This window comes from Macaca thibetana, chromosome 9, assembly GCF_024542745.1.
Source record: "Macaca thibetana thibetana isolate TM-01 chromosome 9, ASM2454274v1, whole genome shotgun sequence".
Classification (NCBI taxonomy): Eukaryota; Metazoa; Chordata; class Mammalia; order Primates; family Cercopithecidae; genus Macaca; species Macaca thibetana.
In genome coordinates, this window is record NC_065586.1 from 55104442 (window position 1) to 55124863 (window position 20422).

At 46.7% G+C, this 20422-nt stretch overlaps 1 long non-coding RNA gene across 1 annotated transcript in view; it reads right to left on the reverse strand.

Annotated features, from left to right (window-relative positions):
* Positions 1 to 535: 535 nt before the first annotated feature.
* The window catches only part of LOC126962496 (uncharacterized), a 132676-nt gene continuing 112789 nt past the window's right edge, over positions 536 to 20422 (reverse strand). Inside the window, exons 2-3 of the long non-coding RNA XR_007728708.1 lie at positions 19341 to 19701; positions 536 to 3870 (exon numbers count right to left, since the gene is read on the reverse strand). This is a non-coding gene — a long non-coding RNA (uncharacterized LOC126962496). The remainder of the gene's footprint in view (positions 3871 to 19340; positions 19702 to 20422) is intronic.

Here is a 20422-nt window from a genome sequence, read left to right on the forward strand (position 1 = left end):
TGGGCGAGATGCCACCAAGCGGCTTCCACCAGATCTATAGATCCGCCCTGTCATGTCAGTCTGACCCTGGGACCACATTTGGCTCCTGGGACACGGTCCAAGGACACCTGCTGGGGACACTGATGGACCAGGCAGGAAGCGGTGTGGCATATTGCAGCAGTGGTGGGAGCTCCAGAGCCCAGGTTCCCTGCATCTGTTTCTGTGCCCAGCATATAGCAGCCACACGGCAGTGTGATCCAGGCCAAGTGTCTTTGTCTCGTGCGCTTGCTCCATTCTCTATCTCAAAGATTCCTCTGGGCACTGACATTCAGTGATTCTTATCACACAAGGCCCTGGCCAACCCTGAATCTCCAGAGAGATGTCCATGGACAAGACTCTGGATGCTGAACCCACGGCATCAGCTAGGCCCAGAGATTGGGGCAGGCTGGTCCAGGGGCTGGCCAGTGTGACACTCATTTTGTCCAGCTGGCCACTTGGGCTGAGACACAGACTCCCCAGGGCCAGAAAGTACCAAGTTGCATGGCCTTGATTTTTTAATCTATAAAATAAGAATTTATTTCTTTGTTTTATCGTAAAACAGTGTTAACTGTGTGGAGATGAGAGAGCCTATGTCAAGCCCCAACAATTATGTGTCCCCACCTTTCCTGTTCTTTCTGGATTACCCAGTTTTCGACATGATGAGTGGAATGGTTGTTGTAAGGATTTTGAGATGGGGAAGGCTTCTTGAAGATCTACCCCTGGTTGGCTGTGGACCATGGGCAAGTCATCTGATTCTCACAACCCATGAAAAGGCCAAGCCAGAGTTATCAGACCCACAGATTAGTCAGAGTCCCTTTGACTGCTAAAAAAAATACTCAAGTTCACCAGCTCTCTAAAAAAGAGGGGTGGTCCAGACTCAGGAACAGTGGGATCCAGGCACCCAAGTACCCTAGGATGCTTTCTCTAACCTCCATCTGTTTCTCAGACTGCTGACTTTATTCTTCCAGTTTCAGCTTTTCAAGAGGTTGAAACACTGGCCACAGGCATCTCTGGCTTATATCTAAACAGCTTTGTACGAAAAGGATAACAAGCTCTTTGGGCCAGCTTAAGTGGCAAAAAATTCCAGAGAAAGGATCTGATTGGCCTGGCTTGGAGCCCATAGCCCCCATGGTCACTAGGAAGAGCAGATGGTCAGGACAGGAGAACGCAAGGTTAAGGGCAGGGGCAAAGACAGTAGCCACCACACCCCAGTTGGCAAAGCAGGCTGGCTGAGCCCTAAAGAGGGTAAAGAGTGAGGAAAGACTCTGAAAAATGGCAAATGTCACTGGGGCACCAGTGGACTATGCCAGCAGGTGCCATGGTTGGCATGGAGGAGGCTATGGTCTCCTGGGTGCTGGGCCAGTCTGTCAGAGGCATACGAATCAGCCCCTTTCTCAAGTGTTCCCAAAACTGTGTTCCCAAAGTGGTGACCAGAATGAGGACAACTTTTATTTTCTCAATTTCATCATCTACAAGGTCCCCAGAGTCTGAATAGAGCAGCACAGGGAAGAGGCTGCCACAGTCCTGCCCCAATCCTGTCGGCAAGTGAGCAAAGGAAAGATTTCTGAGCAGAAAATGTCATGGGCCAGATCACACAGGTGGAGAAGCTGTGGAGGGTATAGAGGTGTGGCACAGCGAGGGCTCACAGGCTGGCTTCCCAGGATTCCTGGGCATCCTCTGCTGCTGGCTCCAGGGCAGGCGCAGCTAGAGCAGGGTCTGCACTTCTGTGCTGGTGTGTCCTGATCAGAGAGAAGTAGGACCACCAGGAGGCTGCTCACTTCTTGTTTCTCCTACCACCTAACCAACATTCAGACACATTCCTCTCTCTACCTCTTGTTAATTCTCCTTGCCCTAAGGGCGTTGGCTTTCAACTTGCCAGAAGCAGTGGGGTGCAGTGGAAAGACCATGAGTCCAGAACCAGGAACCATGTTTCTATTCTGCCTCCAATTTGCTGGGTGACCTAAGGCAGAAGTCATTCCCTCTCTGGGCCTTATTCACTTCCTCTGCAAACCAATGCAGGTGGACCAGTCAGGGTCTGAGCCCTTCCCAACTTTTTCTGGGAGGACATGGTGTAGTTGGGCCTGGCATTGCTATATTTAACCTCTCTCCATCTCCCTTCTCTACCACTTATCAACTCTGCCACACTTACTTCCAGCATTTCCAGCTTTAGTTCCTTAGAAGCTTAGCCACCCTACAGACCAGCCACAGGCTATCACATTAGCTTGGTAATGATGAAAGGGAGAGATAAATCATAGTAACACTCTACCCTGTCACCCTCCCAAACCTCAGGGCAGGAGACATCTGAGCTTATAGAAGCTATAGACCAGCTCAGCTAACAGAAGGCCTCTCTCCCAACAAGGGCTCTCTTCCAGGGTTTGGTGAATCAAGCAATCTCCAAAGATATGCATTACAGGGGCAACACACTTGAGGTTGTTCTTGTTCTAAAGCACCCATTGTACAGATGACAACATCAAACCCCAAAGAAGGGAGATGACTTGCCCAAGATCATAGAACAAGTCAACGTTAGAGCCAAAGCTTGATTCTAGGTTTCCTAAGCCTTGAATCTGGGCTGAACTCTGGGCTAAAACCAATGCTACCTTCTGGATAGACCATGATACAACCAGAGAGCACGCCAACCCTCCCCTCTTTTCTCTTTTGTCTTGCTCCAGAATATACTCCATTTGCTCCAATCAGGCTGAGCTTCTTCCCATACCTTTTTTCCTGCTGTTGCTCCTGCCTGGCTCTCCATACCCTGAAGCCTTTGTGCATGCAGATTCTCCCTGCAGAACTCACCTGCCTCCTTGACTTTCAAGGCACCTTCCTTGACTCCTACAGTTCTTGGTAATCTCTCCAGTGACTTGGCATCACACTCAGGGTAAAAGCCACAGTGCTTACCGTGGCCAATCTGACTTCATGGCCTGGTCCCTGCCTAACTCTTCAGCTCCTCTCCCCATCTCAGGTCCCTTCTACCCTGGCCACGCTGGCTCCCCTGTTGTCCCCAGTCCCCTGCAGTGTGTTCCCACCCAGGGCCTGGCACCTACTGTCCTCCCCAGCTCTCCACACAGCTCACCCTGCACTTAATTCTGTCCCTAAGTCACCTCCCTAGAAAGGCCTTCCCCACCATCCCATTGAATCTGACATTGTGCCCCTGAACTTTGTATCCTAAACTAATTCATTTTCTTTCAAAAGACTTGTGATTGCCTGAAATTGTATTAAGTATTTGATTAGCGGTTAGTTTGTTGTCTGTCTCCCCCATGAGAACACACACTCTACAGGGGTAGAAACTTTGCTGCACCCACTGCTGTGTCTCTTACTCCTAAAACAATGTCTGGCCCATAGGGGGCCCTCGACAAATAAATCAATAAACAAACTGTTGTAATAAAATGACGTCTCAGAATTCAAAGATGCTAGGATGCCCCTAGTGTGTGTAAGGCAGATCTTATTTTGAAGTTTTTGTCTAAACAAGTCATAAAAATCAGTGCATCAGCACCATTCATGAGCAATCACATACTATCCCACAAAAGAAATATCATATAGTGAACAATCTCAAAATGAAACTAAGAAAACAACTTCATTTACAACAGTGTCAAAAAGAATACTTTGGAATACATTTAACAAAAGAAGTGCAATATTTATACTCTAAAAACTACAAAACGTTGTTGAAGGCGATTAAATATCTAAATACATGGAAAAATATAATATGTTCACGGGTGAGAAGACTTAATACTGTTAAGATGCAAATGCTCTCCAACTTGATCTACAGATTCAATGCAACTCCAATCAAAATCTCAGCTGGCTTCTTTGCAGAAATGGACAAGCTGATCCTAAAATTCATGTAACAATTCAAGGAATCTGGAACAGAAAAAAATATATATTGAAAAAGAACAAAATTGGAGGACTCACACTTCCTGATTTCTAAGCGTACTTCTAAGTTACAGTAATAAAGACAGTGTGGTACCAGCATAGGAGCATAGGATAAACATGGAGGCTAATTTAACTGGCTTGAGAATCCAGAAATTAATCCTCACATTTAAAGTCAATTCATCTTCAGCAAGGATGTCAAAACAATTCAATGGGGAAATAATAATCTTTTCAACAAAATGGTGCTGGGACAACATGCAGAAGGATGAAATTGGATCCCTACATGAAACCGTATGAAAAAAATTAACTAAAAGTGGATCAAAACCCCAAACAGAAGAGCTAAAACCATAGACCTCTTAGAGGAAAACATGAGGGTAAATTGTTGTGATCTTGGATTGGACAATGGCTTCTTAGATGTGTCCCCAAATGAACAAGCAACAAAGTTAAAAATAGAAAATTGGATTTCATAAAATTTTAACTTTTAAAAGTTTTAAAATTTAAAACTTTTGTCCTTCAAAGGCACCATGAAGACTATGAAAAGACAACTCACTAAATAGGAGGAAATTTTTGCTAACTATATGTCTGATAAGGGACTGTATATAGTATATATAAAGAAGTTTTATGACTCAATAATAAAATGACAACCCAATTAAAAATGAGCAAATGATCTGAATAGATATTTCTTCAGAAAAGACTTACAAATCACCAACAAGCACATAAGCATGTGACAAGATGTTCAATATCATTATTGAGGGAAATACAAATCAAAACCACAGTGAGATACCACTTCACACCAACTAGGATGACTAGCAGCAAAAAGACAGATAATAGTAAGTGTTGGGCAGCATATAGAAAAATTAGAACCCTAATACACTGCTTTCAGGACTGGAAAATAGTACTGCCACTTTGGAAAAGAGTCTGATTATGTAACATAGAATTAACACATGACCCAGCAATTCCACTCCTAGTGGGTTGCTGCAAAAGTAATTGTGGCTTTTGGCATTAAAAGTAATGGCAAAAACCACAATAATTTTTGCACCAATCTAATTGATATATACTCGAGACATGAAAACCTGTGTCTTTACAAAAACTTGTATATATGTTCTTAGCAACATCATTCATAATAGCCAAAAGTTGGAAACAACCCGAAGGTCTATCAATGGACAAATGGATAAACAGAATGTGATATATCCTTACAATTGCATATTATTCAGCCATAAAAAGGAATGAAGTACTGATTCTTGCTACCCTATGGGTGAACCTTGAAAACATTATGTTAAGTGAATGAATTCAGTGACGAAAGACCACGTAATATATTATTCCATTCATATGAAATGTCCAGAACATGAAACTCTGTAGAGGCAGAATATACATTAGTGGTTGCTTAGGGCTAGGGGAAATAGGGGAGATGAGGGGGTGATGGCTAAAGGGTACAAGATTTCTTTTCAGGCAATAAAAATGTTCTGAAATTGATTGTGGTGATGGGTGCACAACTCTTGAATACACTAAAACCCATTGAAAGGTCACTTAAAATGGGTGAATTATATAGTGTGTGATCTATATCTTAATAGTACTGTTATTTAAAAGAAAAGGGAAAAATACTATGCTGGGCAACATAGGTAATCTACTCAATAGTTTGCCCTTCTAGAATTGAGCCGGGAACAGCCCCATAGACACAAATCCCACAACCTACCCGATTTGCAGGGGTGGGAGAAAACCAGCCAAGTGAAAAAATGAGGACTGAGGTTAGCTATACATTTTCTGAAAACTTGGAGAAAGGCCCTGCAAAGCATGGGAACTGGGCAGATCTAAGAACAGGAGCATCTAGAGAGATCACATAGACCTAGATGGAAAATCTCATCTGGCGAGTTTGATCAATTGCAGGGCCCACCTGGAGCCCATGTCAGGAAGCACTATGAATGAGACAATGTCCAAACTCCACCAGAACGTGTCTGTTCCATCGATAATGTCTGCTAGGGACAGGGAGTGCTAGTATCTGAACCACACATTTGACAGGTGTGTGTCAGTTCACCCCCTCCTGGCAGAGGAGAAACTAAGTCACTGGGAGTAGTGGAGTGGCCAGGGACCTAGAGCCCAAGGTAGATGAAGTCCAACCTTGGCCTGGGCTCTGGTCTCAGCTCTCTGGACGTGCCTACCAATCCAGCCTCACATCTCGTCACACCCTTACTCTTGCTAATGCTGTTGCTGTGTGCATTACAGCCTGGACAGCATAGAGCTGGGCCTGAACCCAGGCAGGCAGTCTGGCTCAAAAGTCTGTTCTCTTAACCACCACACTGTCCCTCAAACAATACTGAGGCTCTGACCATCTAATCCATGTCAGACTCTTCTACAAACCTTTTCTCATTGAAGCCCAGAACTACCTTGGGAGAGAAATATTGTTATCCCCATTTTAGAGATAACAACCCTGAGTTCCAAGTACTTGGCCCAGATCACACTGTGGCAGAACCAAAGATTCTAAACCAGGTCTGTCCAACCCCAATGCCCATGTCATCCCACAGTCCCAAGAAAAGAGCAACTTTTCCTTCTCTCTCTTTAGTCCCAGCACACAGACATATAGACACACTCACACAAGCACACGCACATACGCACGCGCGCGCACACACACACACACACACACAGTCTGAAGGAAAGAAAATTTGGAATGCAAACCCTGAAGTCCCTCAAGTTCACCATTATCCTTGATCCTTGCACATTCTTCATCCTCAGTGAGTTCTCCATTCTGTGTCTACCATTGGTTATTGTCAGATTCGTTGTCTTTCCTTCACAGCTGACAATCCAGAAAAAAAAAAAATAATAATCACTTATGCCATTGTCTCTGCTTCTTCACTGCCCTCTCATTCCTCAGCCCAGTGCAACTTGGCTCTGACCCTACCTGTCCGCTGAACCCCAATGCAAACCCAACTCTTTCCATCCTGGACCTTTCTAAGACTTCTCCATGACAGGCAACCTGTCAACCCATCCTCCTTCTTGAAACTCACTCTTTCCTTGACTCCTTTAGCAAATACTTTGTGTGCTCCATGTCACATCTTTTTGGTCCTCCTGACATCAGCACAGCTGAGAAAGACAGCTGCTGCCAGCATTTCACTTCAAGTGTGCTGATGTGACTCTCTCCCTTTCTGTGTCAGGGTGACCCCTTGGCTCGAACACAAGCATGGCCAAAAAATGGAGGAGTTAACACCCCCAGGGGCAGCTCCCAACCAGTGGAAGATGGGAGTGGGTGAGTCAACTTCCCATCCTTGGGAGGGAGAGTTCCAAGGCATCTTCTCCACAGTTCCTTAGAGGGTGCTAGTGGGCTTGTGTTCAGTTGCCCACAGTAATTACGCACTCTTTATTCCCCTGTTCTCACACATTGTCTCTCTCCCTGCTCCCTCACTCCAGCTTTCACAATCACCTGACAAATAAGCTGCCTGCACCTGTGTTTGTGCAGGCTCTAGGCTCTACTCTGGGGCACCTATCTTTGTCTCATTGTCTTCCTTCAGCTTCTGACCCATTCATTGCCATCTCCTTATGGACTGCTCCTTTAAGGGTGAACCCCTTCTCTGTTGCTGCTGCCTGGCTCCTCTGCTAAGCCCTGCCCTGTGCCCTTCCACTCACTTGCCTGGTTCTCATGAGTCCCTTCCGCATGGCCTTGCCTCTGTCCACGAGGGACTTCCTGCCCACAGCACCATGGCCTCTGTCCCTTAACCATCAGGTGAGCACCTCCCCAGCTTGCAACAAGCAAATCACATCACCCCTCTACTGAGCCTTTCCCAATGCTCCCCCAGGACCAACCGCTCCCACCTGAACAACTGCAACTTGCTGAGGGCGATTCCATACTGCATCCAGTGGCAGCCCTTCCAATAGGCTCTTTGCTTCCTTTTACTGTAGTGTAATCTCCCTGAGAGCAAAGGCTGTGGAATTTTTACTTCATATCCCCAGAAGTCAGCCCTATCCTGGCCCATGATCCATGCTCAATAAATGTTTGTGGATAAAGGAAAAAGCATTCACGCTACTTTTATCAGACTTGGAGCAAACTTCTCTGCTCCTCCCTCTTCACATGCCCCTCCCCCAGTAGGATTTGGGTCCTTAAGTACATGGTTTTCCCTGCATAGGGTGGGCACATCCATTAGTTTCAGCAGGGAGATGGGAACTCAGCTACCTCTTGCAAGCGCAGTCATTCCTGGGTATCCACTAGGGACTGGTTCCAGCACACATCATGGATACCAAAATCCAGGGATGCTCAAATCCCTAGTTTAAAATGGGATAGTATTTGCATTATAACCTATGCACATCCTTCCGTATACTTTGTCATCTCTAATTACTTATACTATAGTAGCTAATACAATGTCTACACATCATTTCATTCGTGTGGATTCAGCGTAGGACTCAGTGCACAGCAAATTCAAGTTTTGCTTTTGGAACTTTGTGGATTTTTTTTTTCCCTGAGTATTGTTGATCCACAGTTGGTTAAGTCCATGGATGCAGATCCCATGGATACAAAGGGGCAATGGTACTTCAATCCCAATGTTGTAAGGCTTTAAACTTGTAAACACCCCCAGGTCTCTTTAAGGAGCAGGAAGCAGGCACGGAGCCAAGAATATCTGCCTTCGATTCCTCTCCTGGGTCAGCACCTGAGAAGTGGGGCTTCCCCCATATGCACCTTCTTGTGAGATTTTCCTGATGAACCAACAGGAAAAGAGAAAGACCAACAGGCCCACCTGATGGCATCTGTGGCTTGTGATGCTGGGAAGGACCCAGGGATGGCCACAGGTCAGCCAGAGTGAAACGGACGTCCATCCAGGTCAAGCTGGAAAAATGCCAACTCAGAGAGCATTGCCCACCACCTCCTGCAGGCCGCGCCTGTGCTAGATGCCAGAAGAATAAAAGGAGATCCCTGTCCTCAAGTGGAACTTAGTCTAGTGGTAAAATACACCTAACCTCAGCCCCTGACTTCACCAAAGTTCCAATCGAGAATCATAATAGTAAGTAAGAAGATTAGCTAACATTTTATGGAGGGCTTACTCAATATGTCAGGGTTTTCTGAACATTTGGAAAACATTCAATTATTTACCCCCCACAATAACCCTGGGGTGGCATGCTGGAGCCAGCTTTTACCGGCTCACAAGAGCCAATTGTTAAATTTTCAGGAATTTTACAAGCTGGGTGTTAAATATGACTATTATTTTAAAATTAAATTACATAAATTCAAAATAAATTATGCTAAAAACAAAAGTAACAAATCCTCCCAAAACTCGTCACTTCCAAATGATCTTACTGCACTTTATTTATTATTCTCTATGCTACCAGGGCCATGTGCTTCTATTGTATTTCTGTGGTGGAAATGCCATGTCATGGTGGCTACTAAGCCTCTCTTCCCGGTGCTGTGTTTAGTGATGTCACTATGAAAATTGTAAAGGCTTAACTTATCTTTTACTGATTTTTCTAAACTTAAAAAAGTGATGGAGAAAATATTAATTTTCCAAATGAAACTTAAAAGAATGTCTGTGTCGGGTCTATAGTTGTTGGTTTGTGAGTAGCCCCCCAAAAAAGATTTTTTTCTGTATTTAAAAGCTATCATCCAATTCAGCAAAGTCATTCACGCTTTTGACAAGCGAATGTCAAGTCTGTACCTACCTCTTCATTGTTTCGCGTTCCCCTCAGTCACTGAGGTACAGAAAAATACCAACCACTTTTTAGGTTGGAACTATACTCCAAGAGCCGGTTGCTATGCACTGACTGGCCTTGGAGGTAAGCGCTATCTGTAAGCCCCATTTTACAAAGGAGGAAACTGGTTAGGAAGGGCCAGAGCAGGATTCCTACCGGGGAGCCCAGCACCACACCCCAAGTTCTTTTTTTTTTTTTTTTTTTTTTTTTTTTTGAGACTGAGTCTCGCACTTTCACACAGGCTGGAGTGCAGTGGTGCCATCTCAGCTCACTGCAAGCTCCGCCTCCCGGGTTCATGCACTTCTCCTGCCTCAGCCTTGCGAGTAACTGGGACTACAGGCGTCCGCCACCACACCCGGCTAATTTTTTGTATTTTTAGTAGAGACAGGATTTCACCGTGTTAGCCAGGATGGTCTCAATCTCCTGACCTCATGATCCACACACCTCGGCCTCCCAAAGTGCTAGGATTACAGGCTCGAGCCACCACGCCTGGCCCACACCCCAAGTTCTTAACACATGCAAGGGAATAGGAGACCCTGGTCACCCCCAGTTCTCCCAGGCAGTCCTGGGAAAGCCCTCAGGGAGACCTGGTTTCTGGTACCTTCTGTCAGATTCCCCCACCCCAGATAAGAGAATAGCCCTGTCCCAGAGAGAGGAGCGCAGAGCAGACATGGGGATGGGGATGGGATGGGCGGCGTTCAGCCTGGGCTGAGATGGTGCTTCCCAGGACAAAGCCGCGGGCCTGGATTCTGGAAGGCAGGTTAGGTCCAGAGGATGCAAAGCAGAAGGTGGGACATGGGGCCGCCTAAGACTCCCAGTGCAGAGGTCAACTCCATAGGTCACTCTTACGGGGACTGCAGCCTCAGGCAAAAGCCAGGAAGTACCTGTGATGCCACCCAGACTTGGAAACTTGCCCACCTCCTGCCAGACATGTCATTTCGGGCTCCCTGGTGCACCCTCACCAAGGAGCACCTTCCAAGAAGGCTTAAGGGCAGGCCAAGATCAAGAGATTCAGTGGCATTTCGTGAGTAAGAAAAGCTGTCCTGGATGGCTTATTCTCATGGTGACAATGGAGCCAAGCCCTATTGTCATCCCAGGTCTTTTCCTCTGGCTTAGGTCCCTTTCCAGGCTCTTCTTCAAGTAGTGCACATTCCAGCCACACAAAACTTCCCACTGTCCTCCAGATGAACAGGGCCCTCTCCTGCCTCTGACTCTGTGCATGGCTTGACTTCTCTGGATGGGGAAGTTAGGGAAGGCTTCATGAAAGAGGTGATGTCTATGTCTGATATGCCCAAATGAGCTAAAGTGTAGGGGAAAGGGATTGAAAATAGCCTGTAGCACCCTCTTCCATGTGCACAGCCTTCATTATATAAACAGCCCTCCTGTAATATTATTAGTGCTGTAATAGAGGACACACCGTCTCTCTGGCGCCCAGTAGGTGCTCCAGTAAAAGTGCAGGCTGCATAGCTTGGGCAGGTTGCCCGGCTTTGAGACCTGCAGTCATGCTAGCTGTGAGCCACAAGCAATTGCTGATACAGAACTATGTTTGACCTACAAAACTAGCAATTTCATATGTTCCAACCTAATAGCCTCTCTGTGACTCTGTAAATGGGGTTAATAGCACTACCACTCTCACAGGATTGTTGGGGAGATTAAATGAATTAACACCTGTGTGAACACCTGGGCTGCTGCCTGGAACATGACAAATAGGTGGTAACAACAGCTAACACTTACACAGCACCTACTATGTTCCAGGCACTGTGCGAATCATGCTGTCTTATCAACTCATGGGCTCCTCTAGCCACTCTCTGCAGCTAGCCCTATTCTTAGGCTCACTTCTCCGAGGAGGAAGCTGAGCCACAGAGACATGGAAAACTCACCTAAGTTTGCACAGCAAGTTGTGGGGAGCCAGGATCTGAAGCCAGCAGCCTGTGCTGTTATGCTATAATTCAGCCTCTCTGATTGGGTCAAGCTGAGCTATTATTACTCGAGGATGACTCCACTGAATGTGTAGGTGTTAAGCAACTAGTCTTAACATAGCATTTGAGTTTTTAGTGCTTACACAGATGCAGGTGGGCTGGGCAGATCAAGGTTTGGGAGAGGACCAGAGGAAGGCACCAACAACCTGAAGCACAGGAACAGGTGGGTAGGTGGGAAGGAAGTGGGGGCTATGGAGGCTGCTGCCTCTGGGGGACCTGCAGTTCAGCACTTGGCGGCTACCTCAGGGGCCCCCACTGGTGAGGTGGGTAAGGCCAAGAGTCGGAAAGATGAATGGGACCCTGGACACCTGTGGGCACTTCTGCATCTGTCATCTTGTCTGATGGTCCTGACCTTCTGAGAATGATTAATTCTTCTCTGCTTCCACCTTCCAAATCTCCCACAGCTTCACATGTGGCCAGCCCTAACTCAGAACCCCAAAGAGAAGGGGACGTGAGGAAATGCAGACCCCAGCCTTGTCCAAACCTGCAGAACCCAGTCTACTGCATATGGTAATCCTGGGATGGTGCCACCACGAGAACCCAAGGAAGGAGGGATTGGGCTTGCTCAGCATGTTTCTCATTCCCCTTCTCCTGTCCACAGAAGTCCACTCTCCTAGGGAGATCCCATTCCCCAGCATGGCATTCAAGGGCCTGCCCTTGGGCATCAGCCTCTCAGCCCCTTCTCCATCTGACTCCTATCATCTCCCAAACACACAAGTCCTGATGCCAACCCTTAACATGGCCTGTTCCCTCAGCCAGAAATGCCCTTCCATGCATCTTCCCCTCCTCTGATGTGGACTCTCTTCATTGCTACCCATCCTCCCTGCCTTCTGTCTGGCCTCTGTTTGGTTCTGTTATCCCCCACCCCTGATTCCCCACACAACTCAGTGGCTCAAGGGCAGTTGATCTCATCCTCCCCAGGGGTGGGCCCTATTATTCTAAGTCAATCAACACAGGGGACTGCCATGTGACTTACTGGTCCAGGGGTAGGTTCTTTTCCAAAATTGTCTGGTCCAATTATAATTTACGCTTGGAAGAGTGATTCCCCTCTCTCCCACTAGACAAGGACAAGGGCACACATAGCCCCCAATGTTGCTGACAGCCATCGTTTGACTATAGAATGCAATCAACACTGTGGGTGACAGAGTAGAGAAAGAACCTGAGTCCCAGATAGCATCTGAGAGCTGCTGAATCAGCCAGCCCTGAAGTCTGCCCTACCTCTGTTTGAGATTTTCTTCTCCTATCACTGTAATTCGTAAAGTATCCTGGCAGATACACTCCTACCAGGTATACTCTTGACCAGCTACACTCCTACTCATTCCCTCTGAGCCCAGTGCAAATGCTACCCCTCTGTGAGTCCCTCCCTCATGTGCCCACCCATAGTGCCCTGAACCTCCATCTATTCCAGCTCTTTGGTCCATTCTTCATCCCGATCCCTGAGGTGACATCTCCCCTGTGAGCTGCTGAGCTCTTAGACAGCAAACCATCTCATGGATGCTAGAGCAAGATAAGTGTATCTGTTTAATCTAATTCATTCCACATTCATTCAGCAAACATTTACTGAGTGCCTTTAAGAGAGTGAGTGCCAAGACAGGATGGGTTTTGCATACACATCTGTGCAGGGAGTAGGGGTGCATTCCTGCAGGAGACAGAGAGACAGCAGGGAAGAGCAGGACACCACCAGACATGGCATGAGTGGTAGGCAGGACTTGGCTTAGTGCAGGGGTGGGGTTGACCTCGGGCTTTGGGGCTTTGACCCTCTTTCTATATAACTCTCCTTTTAGGGAGGGGGTGCAGGCGAACAGGGGACAAGGAGGATTGGAAGGCTCTGGAAGGAAGCCAGAATTGCTAGGACATGTCTAAGACAGAGGCTGCATCCTCCTCCACTGCTTTGGAAGAGAAGTGAGCTTAGCAGAGCTGAACATGCATGAATTTATGCATTCGTTCATTCATCCAGCTCACATTATGATTATGAAGTACCTCCAGTGTACCAGGCACCACATTTGGCACTCAGGATTAATCCATGAACGCAGAGTAAATGGGCCTTGTTCTGGCTCAACGGTCAGACGTTCTCTCCCTGAGATCTGGAGATATCCATGTTCCTCCTTCAAGGTGAAGACAGAAGATGTTAGAATCTGCTTTTGGAGTCATGAGTCCAACCCCAGGCTAGGTGACATCTGAGGATCAGGAGTGTCCCTTTATATCCTTGAGAGTCACTGATGAGCCTGTACAAACTTGTCCCCTGCAGATGGATCCTGTCTGCACCCCAAATCTCTGAACGGAACCCCCTTCCCCATGCTCCCCTGCCCAGTGCCCTTGCAGCTGTGCATAGTGCCATGCACGTGGGACCAGCCCTGTAAATATCTCATGAGCATATGAATGGCAAATGCTTCCACATGGGGCATGTGTCAGTCAGAACTCATGTTGCCAGTGACAGAAATCCAACTCAAACTAGCTGAGGCCAAAAGGGGAATGTATTCACTCACAGAATCCAAAAGAAGGTTCGATGATCAAACTGAGGAAAGGCAGAAAGCAGCTGGGCCTCAGAAAGACGGGAACCAGAATTGGAAGAGAACGTCCTCCCTCCATCTCTCATCTCTGATCCTCTCGGCAGGGTCTTCATTCCCTCTCACCTGCAGGCCAGCTCCTCAGCATGGCATGCAATGCAGAGGCCAAGTGCTCCTGGCTTTGACCACTCTAGAGCCTGCATTGTGGGGAGAGTCTGGAGACTCCCTTTCAGCTCCATCTTAAAAATTTCAGGCCAAAGATTTGCCTGGGATAGGCCCAGCTTGGATGCAATGCTCAGCCCTGAACCAATTATCCCTGGCCAGATGGGAAAAAGCATTGAAATTGGCTCAACTTTGGTCACATATCCATGTCCAGGCCAATCAAGTGAGGCTAGAAAAGTGGGGTCCTCTGCAAACATGGCAGAATCTGCAGGAGTCTAAGGGAGGAAGCAAGAACAGAAACTTCTAGAGGAGGGAGGATGTTTAGGGGAAGGGGGATATCCCAGGTAAAGTGGGCAGGCACTCGTTCACGACAGTCATCTGTTATAGTCCAGAAGTTGAATCAGAGAAAAGATTTCTAGGTCACTTGCAAAATTCACCCCCCTTTCAGCATCGCTGTCCATTCAGTATCTGATAACTGAATTATCTGACTATATGAAAAACTGCCCTGAAGCTAGAGTCAAGAAAACTAAGTTTAAAACTGAATTCTGCCACTTACTAACGTAGGCAAGTCACTTGACCTATCTACCTTGACTTTCTCATCTGTTAAATGGGTTCAGTACCTGCTCCTCACAGGTTTAAATGGACTGTGCAAGTGAACATCACCAGCACCATGTTGGTAGGTGCTTCATCAGAGTTTGTGAAAGGCCTTAATCCAAACATCAGCTACAGGTCAGCCAAGCGGATCACAAAGCTCCTAGTGCACAGCTTCGTTCCTCACAGCCATGTGTGTCAGCCCAACAAGGATAGCTAGAAAATGTCTGCTCATTTTATCTTGCACACGCTCCTTCCTCTATAAGTTTCTCTTCTCCTTAATCCCACCACTAGACTCCTGCAGATGCGGCCAAGTTTTTAGAGGACCTCACTTCTGGGGTTGATTGCTTGGTGCATGGGAATGGAAGGTAAGCATGATCTGGCTTCTCCTACACAATGGACCAATGTGTGCACCTGGAGAGGTTCCTTTTCCCTGCAGTGGCCAGGCTGCTCCAAACAGGAGCGCTTCCTCCTGCTCATGTTCTGCTAGGCTTGGCCAGAAATGCCCTTCCGTGCATCTTCCCCCATGTCAAAATAGTCCTGTGTAGCTTTCCTGTCCAGCAACAACAACGGCTCCCGCTGCTACCAACTCTACCTGGACCTCAAGCCCTCTGAAGTCAGGGACCAGACTTGGCCCTCAGCTCCTTCTCCCACAGCTCCTCAACACCTTGCTCCTTGACATGTACCCTCCTCTCCCCTCCACCTACCCCATCCTGCCCGTTCTTGGGGACCTTGATCAGCCCTCTACCTCTCAGGGAAGCTGACCTCTGTACGCTCTTGCTGACTTCTGATCCCCTCCCCTCTTGCAGCCTTAACTCTGTACACAGAGTGATGCTGGCTACATTCCTTACTGGAGTTTTCATGCGTGGTCACCAGGACACCTGCTCTCCTGAAACTTAAAATCAAGTTGGGAAGACAGTAGGATCTGACCTCAGCATAGCCTCTTTGAGAGGTTAGATAGCATGAACACAGGTTAGCAGGCAAAATTTGGGAAGATAAGAAAATACTATTTGGAAAACAGGTGCCAGATACAGAGATTTGCCTTTAGGAATGGCAGATACATGGCACACGTGCTGCTAAAGCCTCCTGTATTATCCATGGCAGACATCACTAACTGATTACAGCACTCTTTCTAGTGAACCTGGACCTAGACTCAGAATCTACAGCCTAGCACTCCAAGCAGGCATAACCAATCAGTTGGAGTTGGCGAATGAAGTAAAATCCATTTTCCAATTGTGGTATAATACAAAGTACATATTTGGTTTTTGAGCTTCAAAAACCCATAGAATTTCTTGAGTGATAGGAGTGTCTTTTATTATTCATAATGGGCCTTTTGGTTATACCTAACTTTGTGAGGTGATTCAAGGTGGGACCTTAGATAGTTTCAAGAGAGGGGCTGGCCACACCAGAAACACTAACATGTGATTAGAGAGCTAGAACTTTCACCACCCCCACCAACCCCTGGGGAGAGAGGGTACAGCTGGAAATTGAATTCAGTCTCATGGCCAATGATTTCATCAATCATGCCTACTAATGAAGCCCCAGATAGAAACTCTGAAACAAGGTTTGGGTAACTTCCATGCTGCTGGTAGAGTGACACACCACATTCCACTGGGAGAGAGTATGGAAGCTCTGCAGCACTCTATTTGTGAAATGTATACACATAAAATACAAGAGAATGCAATATTTTCCTGAGGCTTGGAAATTAAACAGTTGAAACTTAAGGGGAATCTGGGAGGTATAATGTGGTTTTGGAGAACATTTCCTGATGTGGGGGTCAAGATCGTCAAACTTTTTCTGTAAAGGGCAAGATAGTCAATATTTTAGGCTTCACGGGCCCCTCACTCCCAAGACCTTGCCTGGTGAATCTGTTCATTTGTATCATTTATAATAAAACAATAGTCATAAGGATAGCACTTTCCTGAGTTCTGTGAATCATTCTAGCAAATATTCAAGCCTGGAATGGGGATAGGGGAACCCGGAAAATTGTAGTTGGCCAGGCAGAAGTGCATATGAAATAGAGGTTGAGCCCTTAACTTGCAGGATCTGCCTTGGGAAGTTTGTATCAGAATTGAATGAATTGTAGGACACCTAGTTAGTGTCATACACTGCTCTCAGATGTGTCTATTAAGAAACCTATAAAAACAAAGTAGGGTACCCACACAGACCTGGAGCAGGGACCAGTACCTACGGCCAAACCCAGCCCACCACCTGTTTTTCTAAATAAAGTTTTATTGGAACACAGCCACACCCATTCCTTTACATGTTATCTAAGGCTGTTTCTAACTACAAAAGCAGAGTTGAGTGATTGCAACAGAGAGTGTATGGCCTAAACTATTTACTGTCTTGCCTTTTACAGAGAAATTTTGAGGACCCTGTTCAAGAGCACCAGAAGATGTTATCCAAAGCAACATTATAACCCCCAAATCCCTTTCCAGTCTCATGTTTTATTTTGAAGCTTCAGGTGAATGTTGCATTCTCTTCTATTTTATGTGTATACATTTCACATAAAAGCAATGTTTAAACTACTTACTGCTTGTTAAGTAACAAATTCTGTTTGCTTAGTGAGTGGGAGTCATTCTTCATTTCCCTAAAAGCTTGCAATTTCAGGATGGGATATACAGTACTGGTGTGAGACTGGGACTGAGCGGTGAGGGTTCTTCCAGAAAAAAATTTAGGAATAACAAGGAGATTCAAACTCTAGGTTGAAGCACTGATTCAGATATTCATTCTAAGACTTGCTTTTACCCTATAAAAATGAACAGTTGCTAAGGGCTTCTCAAGTTCTGCCCATCTTGTCTCCAAGATGATGGTTTCAGCAAAGTATCTGCTGGTGTGTTCAATGGGTGGCTGGGATCTTGTCACTTATTTGTTCTCAAGGAAAACCATTTGCAAACTGTGTTCTGTGGGGCCCTAGAGTTCCCACAAACGTTGAAGAACTACTGGGGTAGAATGTGGGGTCCAAGTGAGTGGGATTCCAAGTCCATGCCAACCTTAACCATGATATTCCCAATAGATGTTCTCTATTGCCCATCTCATCTGTTTGAGAAAAGGCATCTGCTGATAAAATAAGATTTGAACATCACAGGTCTAAAGAGTTCACTCAAGTTCAAACACAAACAGGTATGGAAACAGACAGGTAACATAAGTGAATAAGTCTAGCAAGGCATGGGATGATAGGGAGTGGTAGGACCTGTGGCAAACTGTCTTAAAAGAGCAGGTGCCCCTGAGATCTAGCCATACAGAACTACAAATTTAATGTGTCCAAGTCTTCCAATTTCTCAGTAAATCTGGAAATGTAAGTGTCTATTTCCCAATTATTAAGACATGTGCAGGTCAAACAGATTCCTACCTACAAACCAGATGCAGCTGGTAGACAGAATGTAACTGCTGGCTTGGACATTGCCTTTAAGAAAACCAGCCAGGAAGGGCTGCTATTTCCTTGAATTCACTTAGTAGGCCAACATGGAACAGCAGAAAAACCCACAAAAAAGACAAGCATCCTATCCTGGCACTAGCCCTTGCTAACCGTGTGAACCTGGATAAGGCCCTGAACCCTTAGCAGGTACCTGCCCAAATGTGGTGATCATAGCAAATCCCAGGCAAGTGGCAGGGAAGGAAGAGAACACACTGTGGGTGATGGCATCCCTGGCCCAAGAGGCACCAGGTGGGCACATATGAAAGGTGTTCTCTGCTGGCGACAGGAGGAATGCCCAGGGTGAGTGGTACATGGGGCATGGGTGGATCCTGATCAGCCCTAGGGATGTGGCTGGCCCAGAAAGCTTGAGCCCCCACTACTAAGGGAGATGAAAAATGACCACCTTCCATCTCCACTCTTCTGTGCACAGATGAGGAGCGAGAGAGGAGCGGGCGCCTGGGCCCGCGGCTGTCGAGCGGGATCATTAATAAGATAGATGTTCCTAATGGCTCCAAGAAGGATCATGGAGCTACTCATTATCAGGGGTTGAAATCGCTAATTATTCGTTTCTCTGCAGCTGTCACTCGCCGCGCCCACCCAAAACACCGGTCCCAGCAGCGGTCCTTTCTCTCATGGCCAACAGGGGGCCGCAAGCATGCATGGCCGGGCCTCAGGGCTGAGGGCAAAGTCTCCATCGTGCATTAAATACTTATTAAACTTGATTAGAACTCAATGCACCATAAAATCTCTTTCAAGTCGGTGAAACGCCTTTGGCTACAGATTTTTTTTCCCCCCAATTCTATCCAAAAGGAACTCCCAAGCACTCAGAGAGTATTGGAAAAATTAGATGATGGTTGAGGCGGGGGAGTGTGGCACCGGATTGGGAATGGGGGAGGTGGATTTGGAATATTTATGGGAGAAGACAGCAACGCCTGGAATGAGGGGCATCAGGAACGAAAAAGGGAGTGTGGATTCAGGCGGGTGGGAAGGCTGCCGGATGCACATATTTTTAGGAACGATATTACCCTGGACCTAAAAATATGAGACATGGCTTTCTTTAAAAGCGATCTAGGTCCTATTTACATTTCAGAGCAAACAGCATATTGTTTTCATCAGGGGGAAATAAGCACTCATGTTTACCTTATGTTTCCTTCAAAATATTTGCATTTCAAAGCCTTCTGAGCTTTAAGTTTCAGAGCTGTTCAAAATGTGGCACCTGGGCTTCTCCCAGATGGGCCATGTTTACAGCCGAAATCCATACCACCCAGCCAGGATGACACCCCAATAAGGGACAAGGGCCCCTTTCAGGGGCATAATGCATCCCCCAAGGGCACAGCAGCTGGGACCAAAGCTGGTGGCCAAATGAGCGATGGGAGAGCCAGACAGCCCAATTCTCAAAACCTCTCTATGAGGTTCTGTGAGTCTTCCTCTTGCCATGTTCTTTTATCCTCTCTGTGGATGAAGGAGGAGAAGGGCTTGTCTGCACAGAGCCTTTGGGGGCCTGTTGGGAGAAGGAGGAAACAGGCAGTGCTGGAACCCGCAGGAGATGTTCCAACAGAGGCAACAACCAAGTGGGCAGGGTAGCAATCCCAGTGCCAGAGGGTTGGACTAAATAACTTCAGCTCCCTCTTCCTGTCCCCAAAGTTTCATTCATTCATTCAACAAACAGTTATTGAGGGCCCACTCTGGGCCAGGATTTGGGCTCACGACTGGGGCCACAATGATGAACTAAACCAATCAGAGCTTACCTTTACTGGATGCTTCCTCTCTGCTAGCCACTGTTCTTGGCTGCACATGGCAGCCATCTAGCAAACTTTTAAAAATCCCAAAGCCCAAGCCACACCCCAGACCAGTTAGATTCCAGTGTCTGTATCTGACACAAGCCTTGCTGTTTTTTACTTTCTCCAGTGCCCAGGACCAACCCACTGCACCCCCCTTTCTAGAGGTTCCCTGTGGACCTTGGTAGAGGGACAGCTGCTGGTCAACTTGACCAAAAGCACCAAATTCCCAGGGAACCAGCTTGAGAAAGTCCAGGGTAAATTTCAGGGTCCAGGCACCATTAAATTTTCAAACTCCCCACATGATTTTAGCCTGCAGCCAATTTTGAGAACTGGCATTCTGTGCTTCACATATATGAACCCACTTACTCCTCAAACAACCTTCTGAGGTAGGTGAGAATGCTTGCCTCTCCCCCTTAAATGATGAAGCGCAGGAACGTTAAC